General features: G+C 44.0%; 1 protein-coding gene across 39 annotated transcripts in view; it reads left to right on the top strand.

The window, feature by feature from the left end:
• RBFOX1 (RNA binding fox-1 homolog 1) overlaps positions 1-20016 on the top strand; it is a 2063692-nt gene that overhangs the window by 1908962 nt on the left and 134714 nt on the right. The gene's annotated exons all lie outside the window — the stretch shown is intronic.

The following is a 20016-nucleotide window of genomic DNA, read 5'->3' as shown; positions in this document are numbered from 1 at the left end:
AAGACCAATGGCCTGAGTAACCAGCAGGTCATTGTTAATTGATAACGATGCTTTTTTATGGCAAAATCTGAACTAAACCTCAACTCGATTCTTAATATGCACCGCAGAAGCAGAGAGGAGAAATCCATAGTTCATGACCCATAAGATTTATGTCTCGAGCATTTCCAAGGCCCCATCTCTTTGTTTTCTTTTGTGTTCATGTGACCTGTTCACCGCTCTCAAATATCCTCTGACATATGCCCTCTGTCCTCTCACTAAGCAAATGAGATATTTCAGTACAAGCAAGACCCTCCCCTCTTTCCTTCCTTGCTTGCTTCCTTGCTTGCTTCCTTCCTTTTTTGTTTCTGAATTTTCCAATGTCGACAATTTTGTAAATAACAGCTTTTGAATAACAACTAAATATGAAAGTTAGATTTACAGGCCCCCCAGGCGATGCTGAACCCTGTTGGGAAGGAAGAAAAGGGTGGCAGGAGTCACTAATCCAGCGAAGATCTCCAAGTGGCCAGGACCTCGGGGTTAGGATGCATAGCTCATTTAGGAAGGTGCTGTTGGGAGTCTGCCTGGATGCAGCTGTGTCCTAAGCCCCAGCTGCAAGGACATTCTTACCGCAGAATGGAGGGAGCTTCCTCCGTCCACATGTTTGGACAACCACAACCCAGCTTTGGTGGACCCCTGAGCAAGGAGGCTGGTTCTAGAGGACAAGAAGAGACAAGGTTTCTCATAGATGGTGACCTCCATACTCAGTGGCAGTCCAGACCGTCCACCTGGGGGCTCTTCTGGAAGAGTCCGCTTCTGCTCAGAAGTCATCAGTGTATGCCAGGCTCTGCACCAGGCACTGGGGACAAAGAATAAAAGACCCAGACCCTATCCTTTCAGAGGTCACAGTTTAGTGATGGGCAAAGTGACAGATAGTTTCAATTCAACATGATATTTTGTAGGATAAGGCTAGAGAAGCAAAGCCACCAGCAAAGTGACCACACAGCATCAGCATACCAGGAACATCTAACCACCAACACTTATCTTCCAGGCACTGTACTAAATGCTTTCTGTGCATGATTTTCCCCCCTCGCAGCAAGCCTGGGTCTTATGTACTCTTCTGTAAAAGTCAATTTCACTGATTAGCAGCCTGAGCACAGAGAGGTTAGCTAATACACTCATGGTTGCACAGCAGGGATACAGAAAAAATCTGAACTAAGAAATTCAAGTTCTTGAGCTCAGCTTCTGAATTATGAGCTATTGGAACAGGTAGCCCGAGGAACACGTTTAGCCGGTCTGTGTCTCATCAGAAATAGAAGGGCGCTCACAGCATACCAGCTCTGGAGGTAAGCAGCTGATTTTGCATGTCAGTGAATTCGGACCAGGGATTCAGGCACCTTTAGGCCCCACCCTTTTTAAGCCAAGCACCTAGCATACACCTTAACGAGCCCCGATTTGGGACAATTTTTATGGTTGCAGAGTGCTTTTATTTTGTTTCATTTTCTTATGCAAAGCCAGAGGCCTGACATCAAACTGGTAATTTTGGCCACATTATCACCGTGTTCTAACCAGGCAAGCTTATTAGTTCAGACAATTAAGAAAATACAAGTGGAAAATACTTGGCTATTAGGGAGAAAGGAGTAACATAAATCCAAGATGTTGGGACAATTAGCATTTCCAGCAATAAAAATCAAGTGGAACACTAAGGAAATGAATATTATGCTTATTATTTAGCACTAACATAGCATTTTGTATTTATAAAATGCCTGATAATTGTTTTTGGCCATTTCTTTTGGTAAAACTCTGATAAAGGACATTTGCTATTCTCAGGGGTGGCGTAAGGGGGGTTTAAGTGAGAGCCCATTAAATTACAATTCAAGTAATCTTCCCGTCCTCTTCTTCTCAACTCAGATTTAAGTAGAGAAAGAAAACACCCAGAAATCCTACTAAAATGTAAGTCATTTTATCTCCCTCCTTTGTTAAAAGCCCTCTAGTGGCTCACCCATTTCTCTCAGAGTAGAAGCCAAAATCCTCCCATAAATGCAACTTGATATCCAAGATTGGATTCTGCAACAGAAAAAGGACATTAGTGGAAAAAACTGGGAAAATTTGAATAAACTCTGTAGTTAATAATACGTGAATGTTAACTCCTTAGTTTGGATGAATACACAGGGTTAGGTAGGATGTTAACTTTAGAGAAAGCTGGATGAGCTGGATTGGTATCTTTGCAACATCTCTGTAAATCTAAATATATTTCAAAAGTTATAAAGCTATTTTTTTAAAGCCAAAGTTCCTGCAGTAGGCTGGAAGGCCTTATTACATGACGCTTCGTTATACATCTGACATCATCTCCTATCTGCTTCCCTGTGATCACTCTGCACTGGACTCACTCTTCCTCATGTTTCTACCTCAGGACCTTTGCACAGTCTGTCCCTGTGTCTGGACTATTCTTGCCTGACCTGTCCTCATGGCTCAACAGTCTTTGTCAAATTTTGACTCAAATGTCACCTTCTCCAAAACCATTGACTAAAAATTTCAAACCCTCCCTAGCACCCCAGTCCTCATATTCAATGCTTTGTCTCATAGTGCTTACATTTCAACATACTCTGCCATGTTCTATTTACTGTAGTATTGCTTATCACTTTCTCCCCCACTGGAAGATAAGCTCCTTGAGGAGGAATTTTTGTCTATTTTCTCCATTATCCGTTTCTAGCATCAAGAATTGTACCTAGCCCTTACACTTAGTGAATATTTGTTGAACCTAGCTATGAAATTCTGAACTGAAAGAAAAAATGTAACACTTGCTTATTGTTTTGCTTACTAGGGCACTATGCTAAGCACTTAAATATGTACTTCGATAGAATTTTCATGACATCCTACAAGTTAAGTATTATTGCTACTGCTTATGAAGCTCAGGTTTTTCCCAGGGTCACGAAGCTCTTCATCCAGATATCAGAGCCAGGATTCAAACCTGTCTCTCGATGCTGCTTCTGGTCCTGTTTCTCTGACCCTATCCTGTCTGTCAAAATGTCAGTTTCCCTCCTTTCATTAAAACCATGGTACTTAAAGATCAGAAAGAGCCTAACTCATGGAGTCAGTTGTTCGTATAATTCAGCCTTCTTTCTCAGGTGTAATATCACCCAGGATAAATATATGGAACATATTATTTCCCTCAAAGGTCACAGATAACTCTGGAATATTGTGAGCTTTTCATAAGTAATCTAATATGGAACTTTGACCTTCAATTTCTCCTTCATGAGCCTGATTTTGCTTTCAACTTCAACAATCTCTTGTGGATACAAAGTTTCATTCCTAAGAAGGAAAGGACACTGGTTTACAAACTCCAGGCCTTAGCTCTGGGACCTCTTCTCATATGTACTAGCTCTATGGGCCTCCTCTTGAGCTTTATTTTCCTCATCTGTAAAATGGCATATTTGCAGCACCAACTTCATAGAAGTGTCATGAGGACAAGTGATTGGATAAACGTGAAGTAGTCTGTGCCGTCAATATATTTTATGTGTCTGCATTTTCTATTACTGTTTGCATATAGTTGTTTAGATGAAGAAGTTGAAATGGATATCAAGGTTTTTATTTGGTTTTTTCTTCCTAGAACCTTCTTAGCTTCAGATTACTAAGTTAGCATAATACCCATCAACTACTTCCATGAGTTCAAGGGATTTCTCTCAAATGTCTCTGTTACCAACACCTAAAAATCATCATCATCATCACCACCATCACCATCACCACCATGGTCGTCATCAAACACATGTTATTTACTAAACAATTACTAGGAGTCAGGCTCAAGGCTACATTCTAATAATATTATACTTCACTCTTGTTTACCATGAACCTGCAAAGCGAGGGTTGAAAACTCATTTTACAGATGTGGGAACTGAGGTTTCAGGGAGGTTAACTAATTTTCCCAGTATCACACAGAAGTCCTGAGACCAGGTCTGGAACCTAGGTATCCTTTAGTTTATAATCTAGCCCTTTGTCCACACCTGGCCCTACCTTCTTGCCAAGAAGAGTTTTAGAGCCACTGGCAAAATGACCAGAAGACAACATCACTTGTGGGGAGATGGCTTTTCTCAAGCTTTGTCAGCATTTTCTTAAACTGTGGCCCAGACCCTACTTTTATTCAAATAGCCTGGTATGGGCTTGTTACAGGTGAATATTGCTGGCTCTAGCCAGTGATATGCTGGTAGGTGTTTAACAACCTGCTTGGGGTTGAGGAGGTAGGACAGGAGGTGTTCAGGAGCCTGAGGTGAAGCATTTGCCGATTTCCATGGTGTAAATACTCCCACCCTGGTCCTGTTCGAGCTACCAGTGCCTCGTCACTGAACACAGAGTTGGCAAAAGACATACAGGAGAACACTGTTTTATGGTATCTCGGCCATTCAGGTACAAAAGCCAGAAAAACCATATAGAAAATAGTAAAATGTACTAAAAGAATTAGGAAGCAATGCGCTTTGAGTATTTATTACGTATTTTATTTAATTGTGAGTTTATGTTATTTAATTTTTATTAAGGGTCATATTTAACAATAGGCTCAAAAAATACCTGAGAAGTAAACATCCCAGACACCTCCCTGTCTCTACTCCAAGCTGATGAAGAGGGCGCTGAAAAGGCTAGAACCCTGGCATCTGCATTTCTTATTTTTTTTTTTTTAATGTTTATTTTTGAGAGACAAAGAACAAGCAGCAGAGGGGCAGACAGAGAGGGAGACACAGAATCCGAAGCGGGCTCCGAGCTGAGCTGTCAGCACAGAGCCCTGACACAGGGCTTGAACCCGCGAACCCTGAGAGCATGACCTGAGCTGAAGTCACAGGCTTAACCAGACTGAGCCACCCAGGCACCCCTAGAATCTGCATTTCTAAAGAGCTCCCCGCATGATCCTGGTGCACACTCAAATTACTGAGCCAGGGCCTGTAGCCTTTTCTTAGAGCACATTTGAAGTAAGTGTATGAAAGTAACATATAATATGATAAGCATCTAAAAAATGTAGATGGGATTCATATTCCAGGCAAATGCTCATGGGCAGCTATGCTAAATGAACTCCACTGTTACTCATCTTGAAAGGTTTCTTGAAAAATTGAATAAAAATATTCCAAAGTTTTATTTTATTTTACCTTCAATGAAGCATGGTTGCTCCATGTTGAAGAATAAGGCAGTAATCCTATTTCCCTGGCAGCCAGCACAGGAGGACGGTTCAGAGGCCCTTCCTGAAAGGCTCACGCAAAGATAACAAAATGTCAGGAAAAGCTGCAGGGCAGGGCTGAATGGAAAAGGAGGCTTGTAATCTCAAATTCAATATAAAAGATCGAAAGCATCAAATAATCAGTCAGCAGTGAGCCTCCCCATCAGAATGTTCCATCTGCCTTGGAATTCAACTTTGTGATTGTATTATGATGTGTACATTATACATCTCTCTCTCTCTCTCCATATATATAACTTCCTAGAAAAAGCTAGGCACATCTGAGGTCCCAGAAGGAAGTCTTGCTTGACTTTTAGAAGAGAAACTCATCTGAAACATCACCTCCCTTTACCCCACCCCCACCCCATCCACCTTAAAACCAGAAAAGTCTCTTTTCTAGACAGAAGTTTTAATCAGAGAGAAAGGCATGCCCCGCAAATCAGGAGCACTCCAGGAGCTATGTACAAACCCTGATACACAAGAGAGAGCCAACCCAAGGCTTGCAATTTGCCCTCTAAACAGTGATTCTGCTTTTGGAAGGTGGGCATGGAGGGAAGTTAAAGAATTTCCATGACTAATGTTTACTGAGTGCTCAGGAAATGCCTTAAGCCATTGGTAAGCACTTTGCCTGCCTTAGGGTTTTAATCCTCCCCCTGTCCCTTGGTTCTTTTCCAGTCACATTGAAGGTAGTCAATCAATAGCCTTTGAATGAATGATTTCACAAATCCCTGTTTTAAAGCCAGGGGAGGTGAGGTGTCAAGGGGTAGAGGCACATGTCCAAGATCAACCACATTTGGTTTCTCCTCATTGCAGACATGTAAACTCGTACTGTTGCTTACCCAGGGTAAAAAGGGGTGGCCATGAGGGTGTTAGAGCACATCAGGGCCACCCCTGAGGATTATTAAAACGATTCATCTTGGGTCTACAGTTACACGTGGTTACTTTGGGAGTGGGGACCGGAAGTCTGCATTTGCAGCAAGCTTCCCCAGGTGACTTAAAGGTGACCTGAAGGGTGTACCTGGAGATAGACTGAGGTAGCATCCACAGAGCTCTCTGCACCTCCACCTGGACCCAAGCCTGTTTGCCTTTCAGACCACAAAACCTGCGTCTTGCTAAGGTGACCAAGAACCCCTTACCAAGGTAGGGCCCCTCGCTCAACCCACCCTCCTGAATCTCGGAGTCTTGGCTTTGAGACCTGATGGGTACCTGCAAGACCACCAAAACCAGGGCCTTCATTTCTTTGGATGCAGTAAATCTCCTCCAAGAAATAGGACATAGTGAGAAATCGGTGGGAGTTGTCCTTGAATCCACATCTGCTGAAGTGTAGGGCCTCCACTAAGAGTCTTTCTGGTTGCCAGACTGATGTCATCAGACATCAGATACTGTCACCTGCCGTGTGAGCAAACCTTGCTTTTTAAGTAGCATAACCAAGAAAAATGGAAATGATGGACTCCAGATACACAGCACTTTGAAGTGGCCAAAGCACTTTCTGGGGCAGAATCCCCTCTGTTTCTCTGGGATCCAAAAGGGAGCTGCATTGTTGTTCCTCTCCCACAGGTGAAGAAAGGGACACTCTGACAGGATGTCACCCATCGTCATGGCTATCATACATATCTTACCACTTCAAGTCTTACCTCTCCTTATTGGAGCCTTGAATGACACAGATGAGAAAGAGCCCAGGACTGGTTAGATATTTCTCTTTCTTCATTTTAAGAGTTGGACTTTTAGACCTGTGAGCCCCGCTAATACACAATTGCCAAGATGAATAAGACTGTCCAAGAAGTTTTCCATATTCCCCTCTTGTTGAATTATGTTTCCGAAGGTCCTTCAGTAAGAGAACTCACCCATTGTGTTTCAATTGTGTCATGCCTTATTTTTGTCCCCTGCCATACCAGGAGATCCCACAGGCTCTGGGTATGTCTTCTTCATGCTTTATGCCTCACTTCTAACAAATGTCCTTTATACAGGCGGGAGCTCTTTAATTTTTTTTTTTTCAACGTTTTTTATTTATTTTTTGGGACAGAGAGAGACAGAGCATGAACGGGGGAGGGGCAGAGAGAGAGGGAGACACAGAATCGGAAACAGGCTCCAGGCTCCGAGCCATCAGCCCAGAGCCTGATGCGGGGCTTGAACTCACGGACCGCGAGATCGTGACCTGGCTGAAGTCGGACGCTTAACCGACTGCGCCACCCAGGCGCCCCAAGCGGGAGCTCTTTAAATGCCAGCGAAATAGAACGGTATAGACCAGAGTACTGACCATCAAACAGTGTAAACCAGAGTAGTGACCAGCATCCATCATGCCGAACTATGGCCCACTGCCTTTTTTTTTTTTTTTTTTTTTTTTTTTGGTAAATAAAATTTTATTGGAACATGACATGTTCATTTGTTTAGATACCGCCTGTGGCTGTTTTCCCATGCAACAGAGACAGTATGGCCCACAAAGTCACACTATTTTCCATATGGCATTTTTAAGAAAAAAAAATGTGCTGTCTAGGTAAAGAGCAAACCGGAGAGGAGTTGAAGTCATTTCTATTTTCAGAGTATATTTCTTAGTATTTCCATCTCTTAGAATATATTTACACTCCTCCCCACCCACCAGTGCAGGAAAAATTAGCCCACTGATGAATAGAATCTGGAACTCAGAAGTAATCTGAATCATGTCAGTTTTCAGAAATTGTGTACTTTATGTGACAGGATTCTTTGACTGTCAAATGTAGGAGAATCGACATATCAATATTCCAAAGAATGATATGTATACCTGTCTCTGGGTATACTGGAGAAACCCCAGTACACCCAGAGCAAACCCCTCACAGTGCTTGTCTCTTTGTTCAAAGCATTTATACAAAGAAAGAAATAATTAGTAAGGAAAATCCTGGGATTTTAGCTGAGATCAGTTCCATCTTAAATTCATCACCGAGTTTCTGCAACCGTTCAGCAATTTTCTTAGGTCTGGAAAATTTGCATAATGTATAGATTTGCCATTTGGTTAAATTAAATCTTGCATAATACGTTGGGGGGGACGTCTTTGAGCTGGGTGGATTTCAGGATTCAGTGTAAGATATCAACATTTTTCCTTTTTAAATCGATATTTAAATTGGCCTTGAGTTCTGAGTGGGATGGGTTTGCGAAAACCAGGAGGCTATGGCTGGGGTGAGGGTAGAGCTTCAAGAGAGTCACTCCTGGGGAGGGAGAGCGGGCTGCCAGCACGAAGGGGAGTTCGCCAGCTCCTTCAGGTGGATGCTCACCGAGCTGGAGAAATAGGAGACTCGTCCTGATGATGCCATCAAAGCAGAAGGCAGTGCGGAGTTCTTGGGAGAACTTGACATGTTCCTTACATTAGTTGGGTGCAGTGATGTCATTAACATAGAGACTTGTGCCTGCTTCTTATCTGGGGATTTATTACCCTGGAGGCTCACTGGCATAGTCCCAAACAGCAGGATGGGAGAGAACTGTCATGGAGAATGTGTTAGGACACCTGCCATCTGCCGTGGCTCTTGGGAGAGCCTAGAGGTCAGAGGACAGAGAAGGAGTTTTCAGGATGCTCAGAAAACCAGTGCTGACAGAGGGACCCCCATCTGAAAGGAGAGTGGGCAGCTTGCAGGCCGACCTTGACGATACATTACCTTCTGCAGCAATAGAGGACGAAGGACCCCCAAGCAACCCAAGCATACCTACACCTCAGGCTCCCCCACACCCACAGAAGCCCCCAGTGGCCCATGAGCTCCAGCAGAATGAGAGAGAGAGCAGAGACGGGCACTTGCTTCTGACCACCAAGAAGCATCTTGTTTAATTGGGTGGGTGCCCTCTGCCCCCTCAGTCTCTTCCCCCAAACCCCAACTCCAAAAGAGAAAGACCTAAGAGGAGAATGAGGAAGAAGATCCCAGAGGCAGCCCCCCCTAGCAGACAGAGCCAAGTGCTGGATAGTAGGGGCAAAGAAGCAGGAAATGTCCCCTGCCTGAGGCAGGTCCATCATGGCACAAGCCTATGAGGACACGGGTCTGGAGTAATAGGAAGAGAATTTGAATCCTACTGACTTTGGAAGCTTTAAAATGGATTGACCTGAGGTATTTTTTAAGTGTATTCATTTATTTTGAGAGAGAGAGGAAGAAAGCATGAGCAGGGGAGGGGCAGAGAGAGAGGGAGAGAGAGAGAATCCCGAGCAGGTTCACACTGTCAGTGCGGAGCCCAATGCAGGGCTTAATTTCATGAACTGTGAGATCACGACCTGAGCTGAAATCAAGAGTCAGACGCTTAACGGACTGAGCTCCCCAGGTGCCCCTGGTCTGAGTTTTTAATAACCACATGGCCAGAAAGCTGTTGCATCGTCTTTAGATGTCATTAAGGGATTTGACTCGGGAAGTGTGGTGCCTGGGCTCTCAACCATTCTCCCACACCGCCTGCCATGTACTGACTGAGCATCTTGAAGCAGTTCTTAGCCCCTCTGAACAGCCATTCCTTTATCATAAAATGGGGACAAATGATAGAATCTTCTTTTCTGAGTCATCAGGTGATGCAATGAAATACAATGTATGCAAAGAGCTTAGCAGAGTGCTAATCATGTGACCAATGTTTATTAAATGGCTATCAGATGTCAAGCACTATTCTAGATGTTAATCATCATCACACTTAAGGGCCAGGAAGGGCACTTAGATATATTGACTCACCTGGAGCAATGCTAATAATATTTCTATTTTCTAGATCAAGGAAACAAGGCCCAGAGAGGTTAAGGAGCTTGTTCAAAGTCACACAGCTAGGAAGTGGTAAAGCTAGAATTCAAACCCAGATCACTCATTCCAGAGTCTACAAATGTTTATTGTTATTGTTATTAGTAGTGGTAGTTATTTTCAATTCCTTGTTTCTGGAACTAAAAACTGAAACTTTGAACATGGAGAAGGAAAGAAAGAGCTCTTTCTGGAGTCTTATGACTCCTGTCCACTGAGAAGTAGACACCAGCTCCCAAACGTACACACATACATACACACATATATACATCTATATGTATGTGTGTGTGTGTGTGTGTGTGTATATATATATATATATATATATATATATATATATATTAGGTGCTCAATAAATCTATTTTGAATGACTGCATGAGAAAACAGCTGGTTTTAAGCCCATTGAAACTCCTTTCTCTCCCCAGGACAAAACATGTCACATTCCCAGGTATTCACAGGCTCTGCTTTAATGACACTACTGTAGACTGAATTGCGTCCCCTCCCCTTTATGCTGAAGCCTTAAGCCCCCACGTGATGGTATTTGGAGGTGTGGACTTTGGGAAGTAATTAGGGTTAGATGAAGTCATGAGGGCAGGGTCCTCCTGTGGGAATCTGTCCTTATAGGAAGAAGAAGAGAGAGACAGCATTCTCCCTCCACCAGGAGAGGACTTAGGGAGGTTATAAGCCAGAAAGAGAGACCTCACCAGCAGCCAAATATGCTGACGCCTTGATCTTGGACTTCCCAACCTCCAGAACCGGGAGAAGTAAATGACTGTGGTTGAAGCCACCTGGTCCGTGGGGTTTTGTTACAGCAGCTCGAGTGTACTTATACAGACACCTATGCAGCCCATCGCCTTTACTGAGGTGTTAAACACTTGGCCCCTTGAATGCTCATCCTATACTTTCAAAGGGTGAAAAAAAAAGAGCAAGAGAATTTGGAGTCAGCCCTTCTGTGTCCCGCAGGGCTTCTGCCTTCTGAAGAATTTCATCATTCCAGCAAAGCATTGAATTTATTCGGGTTGAGGGAAATGTGATGAGTTTCTTAAATCTGCGTCACCTGGCTGTGGAATCCGCCCTGCCGAGCTAGGAAGGAGGCATTAACTACATCCAAAGCTGTGTGATTAACTTATTTGTTTGCCTACAGAGCTAAAATGAAAAATCAGGAAGCTGAGTGAATCTGCACGAGCCCCGTTTTGAAGTAGGATTGTGAGAAAACCCGAGACGTGGGTTTTAATTCACATTCCCTGGGCTTACCATTATTATTATTTTTAATGGAAAATAACTTCGCACAATCTTGCTTCGTTTTAAATGGAGAATGTGCAATATTGTCTAACGCAGGGTATGAAGTTGATTTAGTATGCATGATTTTCTCCCCCTCCCCAGGACTTTGGTTCTTTGTACACATTCAATATCGTTACATTTTTTGCTTAGAACATATATATTTTCCCCCTGAACTTTTCTCGATTGCTTTTTTATCAGGTTTACAAATCAAATCAAATAGGTATATTGCAGAGCTCTGTGATACCATTTTCTGAGCTTATAGTACAATGTATTGAATTATGCCACTCCAGCCTTTCTTTTGCTCTTCTCTCCAGATTGAGAGAGAGGGACTGTGGACCCTGTAAATTCGCTTGGTGCCCAGCATTACTGGCTAAATCAAGACCACTATTCAGGCTGTAAGAAGAGACAGAGCAAGTGTTCGTTACACAAATCAATTTGGTCCAAAGTACATCGCAGTGGGTACTCAACCATCGCTCACATAATATTGTCAACTTAATCAAATAATGCCTCGAAGACACTCACAAGCTTTTCTCTCTGAGAAATAACTTGATTGGTGGAGGAGGAAGAAGCAGCTGGCTATTCAAAAGGACACTTTTTATTTATCACTGTAAAGCACTTTGGGCATGGAGGGGAGGAAGCCCGCAGGATAGGGGATATGCTGGATATTCATTAGGCTGTACGGGGGGGAAAGTTGTGCTCATTAGCATCCTGGCTTGGGTGCTGGGTTTTGACACCCTCATGGCAGAATTGGGGATGCTCATGGAGACAAAAGAAGCTGGGCCCCAAGAGGTGTTCTGGAATGACACAATAAATATTTGCTGGCACAGTAAAGGGCTTCAAAAATGATTCAGTGTAGTGTTTGTCTTTGGGATGTTCATGTTCTAGTAGCACAGACAGGTAAGTAATCTGATAATAAGAAACATACATGGTTGATGAGAGCTCACCAGAGGGGAGCACAGGACTCTAGGGGCTCGGAGGAGGCATCTGAAGCCGCCTGGTTTGGTTTGATTTTGGCCAACTGGTTGAGATAGAGCCCTGTTCGCAGAGCTCATCACTCTGGTTCCAGCCCAGACAGAGAGCTCAGGCAGTTAGACCTCCAGCGAATATTCACTCCTCTATGCAAGTGCTTAGCAGTTGCCCTCTAGGGCTGGGCTATCTTTAGACTTTCCATAACACCTTCCCCTTGGCCTTGACAAGCCATTGGGGTCTGGAATATGGAGTCCAGCAAATGGAGTTAGATATCTTAGGTTCCATCTTGGCTCTGCCATCTCCTAGCTGTGTAATTTTGGACAGGTAACTTAACCTCTCTGAGCTTCAGTTTTTTAAACTGTTATGGTAATCAGTGGGATAAGGTATGAAAAATGCCTAGCAAGATACCAGGGTCACAGTAGGACCTCAGCACAGTTTTATATTTAGTACCCGTCCCATTACCCGACCCATTAGCTGATTCCACACTAGGCTCATAAGCAATCAGGCATTGGTAGTATTCAGCATCAGATGCCTCAACTCAGGGGAGAGTGGAATGCCCTCGCACAGCACTGGTCCTTATCCAGGGATCCGTGGATATCTGTGCACCCTTCAGGGAGTCTGTGAACTCTGTATTCAGGGATTAGGATATTAATATTTCGAAGGGGGCATTATTCTGCCAGCTGGAGGTATCTGTTGAGCCATGGCTGGTATGACTGAGGAACTGAATTTTTAATTAGACTCAACTGTAATGAAAATTTAGACACTGACACTTGATTCCATTATTAAAAGCCTTTTAGGTGTGTTTTGAAAATCTTGGCTATTCAACTGCCAATTTTTCAAAGTCTAAATATAGATGAGGTATTTCTAACGAAAATGCAGTGTCCATATTGAGATGATGAGCTGTAGTACAAATTATTTGAACATCTCAGAGACTCAGAAAAACAAGAATGTAAAATATCATTTACATTAATTACACGCTGAAATAATAGCTTTGGTAAATTGGATTAAGATAAATACATCCTTAAAGTTAATTCCACATATTTCTTTTTACTGTTTAGACACGTGGCTTCTAGAAACTTTAAGATTTTGTATGTGACTCCTATTTTATTTTGTTGAATGGCTGCTCTAAAGTGTGTGATCACTGTCCCTGAACCGTATCTAGTCTTATGTGATGAGTGCATGAGTTTTTAATTTCCATCGTGCGGGGGAAGAAAATAATTTTCTTTGTATTCTTCTAGGTTCTTGGCTGAAACACCCTGTGATAAAAGAGACAAACAGGAATTTAATAACATGTCTACCTTCTGTAGACAGGGTACCTACCCAAGAAAACCAAGTAACTCCCTGGCATGGCCCAAGCCACCAGCTTAAACATCATCTCCAGCTGAAGACAAAAGATGTTGGGAGGCCAGGGGAGCCAGCGATGGGGAGGTTATTAGGAAAAGCACGGTAAATAAGGGTGAGGTGGTTATGCAGATTTAGGTCCTTGACTCATCCTTTGAAGAGAGTTTCTAGAGATTTACTTTCTCTTCCTGGTGCCTCCTGAGAGGAAGACACCCCTGTAAATGGAGAATTTCCTTATAAATGTGAATGTCTCTTACAAAAGGGTATTTTCTACTGTTTTTGGAGCTTCTCCTGTGTCTGCCGTTTCTCAAAAATAATTGTCCCGAAATAACCCTTGTGCCAAAGAAGCGTATTTTGGGGTGGCAAAATATAATTCGGTACAGTTCTTGTTTTATTAGGGTTAACGCCCCTACTACAGGCACTCAGCACTGTGCTTCAAAGTCTCTGATTTCTCTCCGAGTTCTGATTTCTGCTGACAGCTTCACCACATCTTACTCATCCGCCCTTGTGATGGTCACCTATGTTGCCTCCAGCAACCTGAGACCACAGACACCTTGGTGATGGAACCTTTTATCCTTACTTGAATCTGAGGAGACAGGCTCAGAAGGGTTTAAGGAGCTCGGCTCCTATGTGACAGAACTGGAGTTTAGCTCAGGGATGCCCAGCTACAAATGTCCTTGGCCTGCGTTACCACTAGGTACCTGGTCACCCCCTGGAGATAGCACACAGGTGAGCTCAGCAGAGCCTCATGGGCTCAGAGTTGAGCCCGCGGGGCGGGGCCAGAATCTGAAAGGCACATACAAAAACTATGCGGATTCTCTCCAACAGTCATCCCCGGATTGGTCGATATCAAAATCCAATTTCACCAGGATTAGCCTTGGGTTGCTCAGAGCTATTCATTGAATTAGGAACGATTATAGCAGAGGGAGCCCCGCGGTTCTTTATTAAGGTCTTTGCGGAAGCACTAAGTGATCTTCGGGAGATTAAAGTGCTGGTGGTGTTTTCTTAACATTTATAACCTGCGCCAATATCTGGGGAGTTTGTTTATTAGGAAAAATTCTGTGGCACACATCCTGACTCCTAATAGGGCTCTCGAACTGGGCCAGACTAGAAGCTGGATTTTGGCATCCTAATGAGCTTATTTTCGAACCTCTGCCAACTGCTGCCTGGAAACACACCTCTTAGGGTTAATGGACTTCCCACTCGTGTGGGGTCCTGCAGCCTCCCCTGCGTGATGGGGCCTCTGCATCTCAGGGTCGTCCGTATCCACACGCCGGAGGAAAGAACAAACCTCGATGGTTTTAACGCTGTTAATAATAGTAATGATACGCATTCCCTGTTTGTTCATGGGACTTAACTGTTTGCAAGACTTGGATTACATTATCCCAGTCTGAAGGGCCCAGGACAGATGTGCATTTATGATTTTATGCATCCGCAACTAAGAGTGAGAGACGTGAAGTTAGCATTTGTGCCGCTCGCTGATACCAAAGCCAGACCTGTTCATTGACGCCACAGGCCCTTGCTGAGAACTTTCCATGTGCTCCAGATCAGCGGTTTCAGTCGGTACAGTTCCGCCCCCCACAGGGAGCACCTGAACCCCTGAAGATAGTTCCGGCTGTCCCACTGTCATCTAGAGGATGGAGGCCAGGGATGCTGCTGAACGAACATCTTATTGTGCACAGGACAGCCCCAGGTCAAAGAGCTAAGCAGCCCCCACATCAACATTTCTGGTAGAGAGACTGCTCTAGGTGTAGGGCAGAACAGTGAATGGAAACTCCCCAGTCTCTGTTCTCGTGGACTTTGCGTTCTGGTGGAGAAGACAGGCACAGCAGAAAATAACAGAAGCACATAACCTAAAAGGAAGAAGTGATACGTACTTTGGTAACGGGCAGGTGAAGATTTCTCAGACGGGTCATGTCTGGGCAGACAGCCGATGGGCAAGAGGGGGCAAGCCGGCCACATAGGCATCTGGGGAGAGAGTTCTCCAGGCAGAGGAATAACCGGTGTGAAGCCTGAGGAGGGAGCTTGCCGAGTGGGTGGAAGGAGGAACAAGGTGGCCAGTGAGCAAGGACTGGGGAGCCTCAAGAAGCAAGGGGGTCGGGGCGCCTGGGTGGCTCAGTCGGTTAAGCGTCCAACTTCGGCTCAGGTCACGATCTCGCGGTCCGTGAGTTCAAGCCCCGCGTCAGGCTCTGGGCTGATGGCTTGGAGCCTGGAGCCTGCTTCCAATTCTGTGTCTCCCTCTCTCTCTGCCCCTCCCCCGTTCATGCTCTGTCTCTCTCTGTCTCAAAAATAAATAAACATTAAAAAAAATTTTTTTTTAAAAAAGAAGCAAGGGGGTCAGGGCCAGGCCATACTGAATACCACAGCCCAGAATGAGGGCCTGGGCTAGAGGGTTCAGAGAGGGCAAGTGCCCTGGCCGTTCTCCTTCTGCCTCAAACATCCTTTGTTTTCTCAAATTCCTCTCATCTCTGAGCGAGCAGATCAGCAGTAATTTGCTTGGTCTTTATGTTCTATCTTCTGATCTCTGAAACATGGTTATGAGGTATCTTTCCAGTTCAGCTGCGTCCCACTTAGAGCCAAAATGGTACTTAGGAAAAAAAATCAGGGATAAATCAAGAGTTCTTCTTCGAGCAATTAATTCCAAGGAAGCCTTGCCAGGCACTAGCCTCGGGGGATGTAGCTCCCTAGCAGGGAGCCCCTGACTTTGGGGAATACACATTCTAGATGTGCAGTTCCCTGCGCAACCTTCTTAGAATTTCTACGTTATTTTATTTTTGTCGGTAGAAGTTTCACTCTGGGCGTTCGCCGTAAGCTTCACCAACCTTCTCAGGGTTACCGTGACCGCTTTAGCCATCTGTGTGAGGTACAGCTCTAGGCTCAGGGAACTGGCAGGCCTGTCCTTGCTTTTGGAGTATCGGCTGCCTCTCGGGAGGCTGGTGGAGCGCGTCTCAGTCCTGCTGAAGGGCGTCAGTACCTCCAGGGCTAGGGATGGAATGGTGGCCAGGGCGCCCAGGCTGGCAAAGGGAAGATTGCAGTCTCCTCTATTTCGGGAACTCATTAAAGTTCCCAGGGCGACAGATGGGAACCTGGGACAGCTCAGGCAGAGACATTCTCTATTCTTATGGACCTAGTGTGGGGCCAACCCTTTGGAGAACCTCAGGCCACCTTAAGTGGTAGCAAATGAATCTCCTCCTTGACTACAGCTACCCATCCTACATGTGCTTCCAGTTTGTTTTCTTGTTTAATAAAGGGTTGTAGTGGGTTGAGTGTGGCCTTCAAAAGATATGTCCTTGTCCTGACCCTTGTGAATCCATGAACGTGGCCTTATTTGGACAAAGGGTCCTTGCAGATGTAATTAAGTTAAGGATCCCAAGCCAAGATCTAGGGTGAGCCTTAAACCCAGTGCCTAATGTCCTTATAAAGAACAAAAAGGCAGACAGAGATGTGAGTCTCAGACACACAGAGGGAAGAAGGCCGTATGAACACAGAGACAGACTGGGGAAAGGCAACTCCAAGCCAAGAGGCCACCAGAAGCTGGAAGAGGTAGAGATGGGCCTTCCCACAGAGCCTCCCGAGGGAGTGTGGTCCTGAGAGCACCCTCACTGTAGATGTCTGACCCCTACAACCTTGAGGGAGTACATTGCTGTTGCTTTCAGCCACCACATTTGTGGTAATTTCTTAGGAGACTACAACGACCTCAAACTCAGGCTTGTCCTGAGTATGTTTTCCCTGAAAGTTCCCAGGAGAAAGGAAGGGGAAGGCCCTCATCCTGACCTACTCATCATGAGAGTCGGTGAGGACCACTCTGCAAGGCCTCACCCCCACCGTGCCCCGGGCTCCGGAGTAGCTATTTTGCACAGCCCCGGTCTCATTTGGTCCACTTGTGTTACGTCCCAACGTGTAAGCAGGCGTGCTTGAGCTCACAGATCTGTTTTTCTTTCTCGGCCTCTGGATCCTGACGTCATCCTCTTCCCTCTCCTCTCCATCCACCCACGATCTCTGAAACACTGTTGGTTTATTTTCCATTTTACATGTTATCTTTAAAAATTACCTTTAATACACAGGTATCCCGACATAACAATTGATGAGCATTTGTATACATGCCCACACTACAAAATGATTAATTGAGCGTTGTATGTTTTTTATCAAAGGGAACAACGCAAAGATTTCTCCAAAGTCCTGTTTGACTAAAGATGATTAATTTTAATTTTCACATGAGCGGCATAATGCTATTAATCATTTAATATGTTTAATCATAATCTCTGTAATTCCTAATTAGGTTTATTAAGCTGAAACATCCAGCCGTTCTGTACAAATCCAAATCTAAGTTTCTTTCTTGGGATGAGAAGGAATTTGTTTTAATTTGCATTTGAACAGCAACTTCTTTCCAGAGGAAAGAAGCTAGAGCTGCAGGTTCAGGGTCTCAGCAGCTGCTTGTGCTGACAGAGCTTCTTAGGTTAGAGTACTAAGACCCCAACCATGTGGTTCAAGGACATGTCGCTGGCTTTGTCGTGTAACCAAACCTCCTATTACCAGCAGAGAAAACATTCCTGCTCTGTTTGGGCCTCGCTGTTATAAGACTGCGTTTTGACTCACTTGAAGGTGCCAAGCAGACTGTTTGCTCCTTCACTCGTTACTTTATTGATACACTTGTAATCCCTTCCGCTGTTCAGTCAGTGATTCAGCCAGCCATTCAACCTGCATGTATCTTTTGTCGGCCATAGCTCAGCTCTGGCGTCCTGTGCTGATCACATCATGCCCCGCGATGATCATAGGTGGCTCGTCACAGTTTTTGTGATGAAATATATACTCTTGCTCTATGCATAGGGCCATTTGTAACCCAACCGCCACCACCCCCACAGTGTACCATTCCGTCCTTCCTTCACATGACCTGCAGTGACCAGTGATCACACGTGGAAGCCCCCTGAATCCAGAACATGATTTCACCTTTGCGTCTTTGCATGTGCTTTGCACACTGCGGGTACAGCATCCGCCCCCTTCATCTGTTCTGTTAGACACCTCCCACTCAAAACATAACCCCCCAGAACTGGCAAGCCTCTTAAGGCATCCAGCCCTGCAGCGTGTCCCTGATTTACGTTTACGCAGCCCTCTATGATTCCCTGTGATCCCAGCCTTGCAACTGTCTTTTTCTACCCTCTTTCTCTTCCTCTGAACTGGAAACTGAATGTGTTTGGAGGCCTGACTTATATATCCAGTGTCTAGTAGTTGCTCAGTAAAAATATGTATAAGGAGCCATGAGAACCTTTCCTTTACCTGAGAGAGGGTTTTTCACTCCTCGTTTTGACATTTAAAAAAAAAATCACCATAACTCTAAAATATTCATTGCTTTCCATTTACTGACCATATGCCATGTGACAAAAACTCTGCCAAGTTGGCATATGTGATTGCAGTCAGTCCCTGCAGAGCCTTAGAAGGTGTGCATTATTATTATTACTCGTTTTCCAGGTTAGAGGACTATCACCATCCTCCTGCCTATTCACTCCAACAGCATAGACAGAATGGCCAAGTGCATTGTTGTTGTTGACATGACATAGCACTTCAAGGTTGAAGAAGGTCATCCAGGGGGGCCTTAGATACCAAACCAGCTTGGAACAGTCTTCTGCCAGCCCCTGGGAAGGTCTTGCTTTCAGAATGCAATTCAGGGGGCGCCCAGGCGGCTCAGTGGATTAAGCATGCGACTCTTGATTTCGGCTCAGGTCACGATCTCACAGTCATGGCATCAGCCCTGAGTTGGGCTCCACTTTGGGAGTGGAGCCTGCTTGGGATTCTCTCTTCCTCCCCTTCTGCCCCTCTCCCCGCTAAAAATATAGTAATAAAAGTTTTTTTAACAGCATCAGAATGCCATTCAGGATGTATCAGTAAGGAGAATGGAAATGAAGTCTGCCAATAAACACACGTACTGACGAGGCAGTCACAAATTATGCCCATGTTATTTTGATATATATATATAATATCTATTATATTATATAATATAATGTATATAATATATATAATATATAATATAATATATATAATGTATATAATATATATAATATAATATATATAATGTATATAATATATATAATATATATATGGCTGCATTCATATATTATATATATTCATATATAATATATTATATTATATAATATTATATATATTATATATTTTTAATATATATATTATGTATATTTTGATAAATATATATCAAAATGTATATATGGCATATATAAAACACTTATGTATATAAAATAAACATACATATTTTTTAATATATAAAAATACATATTTCTCTTTGTGAAATTGTTTCCTTCTCTGTGTCTTTATTATTTTACACCTGGCTGCTTGCATTGATAGTTTCGTCCCAGTTAATATGCTTCTAAACTGTTTATAAGTAGGTGAGGCTGGTTCCTTGCTCATCAATTTGATGGGCTTCCACATAGGTTTTCCATCATGGTTTTGGAGAAGCAACTGACTGATGTGAATGGCATCCACTGCCACCCAGAGGCAAGAGATGCTAATTGCAGAGAAAGTTTCTAG

The sequence above is a fragment of the Panthera onca genome, chromosome E3 (assembly GCF_046562875.1).
Source record: "Panthera onca isolate mPanOnc1 chromosome E3, mPanOnc1 haplotype 2, whole genome shotgun sequence".
Taxonomy (NCBI): domain Eukaryota; kingdom Metazoa; phylum Chordata; class Mammalia; order Carnivora; family Felidae; genus Panthera; species Panthera onca.
This window is presented reverse-complemented; position numbering and strand designations above follow the sequence as displayed.